This window comes from Silurus aristotelis (genome assembly GCF_946808225.1).
Source record: "Silurus aristotelis genome assembly, chromosome: 22".
Taxonomy (NCBI): Eukaryota; Metazoa; Chordata; class Actinopteri; order Siluriformes; family Siluridae; genus Silurus; species Silurus aristotelis.
In genome coordinates, this window is record NC_139595.1 from 4943765 (window position 1) to 4945655 (window position 1891).

Below are 1891 nucleotides of genomic sequence, written 5' to 3' on the forward strand. Positions count from 1 at the left end.
GAGCAATTTTACCAAGATAAATACAAATGCTGAGCAAAACAAACAAACCAATAAAAAAAAAAAATAAAAATACAAAAAAAATACAAAAGCTTCATAACTCAAAATCAGGACAGAGGTCACTGAGCACATAAAAACTAAAACAGGGATCACATTTACAAAGAAAGTACTTTATTTGCTCGTCAGAGCAAAAGTTCATTTAAGATCCACAAAAAAAAATCCCCCCTAAGCCCCCGTCTTCATGTGATTTATTATTTATTTATTTATTTTTTATAAAATATTCCATTAGAGCCAGCAAAAACATATTGACATTGCAATTAAAACCTGATTCCAGGACTGAACTGAAACCAGTGTGCAGGCACTAGTACGGTATCACTCCCCCGATGCGACCCCGCTGGACATGGGGGTCAGAGCGGAGCACAAAGAAGGCCACCCAAATCTCTCTCACTTTTCCTCAATCACAATTCAGAGTGTCGCAATATGCAAACCAACACATCTGGTTTACAGAAAGCTTTTTTCTTTCTGTACTGACTGAAGAACACTGAAATTCAGTTGAAACGACGATTGGTGTCAGCTTTTATGGAAACATTTTATAATGGTGGTGCAACCACAATACTACGATCACCGAGAGGGCAACGAAGCAATATTGCAGTAATTCGAACCCTCTACACAAATGGAGCAATGAGGACAGGGAATACATATATATTTTTAATAAAAATAATAATAAAAAAAAAGATTAGGTATTCCTAACCTTAATTTTTTTTTTTTTTTTTTTTTTTTTTATATAAAGAAAGAATGCTGGTTACGATTCCATGCCCCTCCATTAAAATACAAAATTGCAAAAGAAATACAAAACAAATACATTTGTTCCTGGCATCCTTAAACGCAAAACTCTTTCGCATACTTAAATTTGTAAAACATTAAAAAATAAAATCGTGTATATTTAAAAGAAAAAGGAAAAAAAAAGAAGAAGAAAAAAAAAGGCCATATGATCTTAAGATACCAAGTAACTGTTCAAATGATACATTTTCTTAAATTTTTAGGAAAATATCCAGAATTGGCAGCAGATGCAGTTACCACTTATGAGTCAAAATACCCGACAATTTAATCACTGGCTTTAAAATAAAAAAAAAATAAAAATAAAAAAAATAAAATAAAAAACAAAAAAATAGAAAAAAAAAACAAAACAAAAAAACAAAAGAAGAAGAAGAAGAAAAAAAGGGGGGGGGGGTGTTCGTTTACGCGTGCGAGAAATCAACGAGGCCTTCAAGAAGCTCGGGCGCATGTGCCAGCCCCATCTGAACAAGATGGAACATTTCATGAATCGTCCATATTTTTTTACCGACTTCAAATCAGGACAATTATTTTGTCATGTCCAAAGTGTTTCCTTACACTTGGAAAAACAGCAGGGGCAAAAGATCCAGGGTCAAAAGATGCGGCAGCACTGTATTGAAATGCTAAAAACGATGAGCGTGAATGGACGTAGAGCTGTTAGTTTCTCGGAACAGTCAAGAGGACATGTTCGTTCCTCTTTAAAATAAATCAAACTGCAAGTCCAGTGAGTCATAACGAAGTGTTGATTCCGAGGATGTGACGACAGGTGAACAAGTGGATTCCAGTCAGACAGGTACACGAGCTCAGACACTCAACATTAATGCGAAGAAAGAAGAGCTAAATCTGAGCGCTGATGTGTTTGTCACTGTGGTTGTTCTTGTTTTGTTTTCTGTTCCCTAATTTGAGCCCTTGACCGCCCATGGAGAGTGTTGTGGGCACATGTGCTTAAACAAGCACAATACCCACAATTATCAGACTTCAGTTTAGCAGATATTAGAAGACTTTCTTTCCTTTATGTACTCAGATAAGACCGTTTCAGTCTTGGGAATGGTTGTCTATA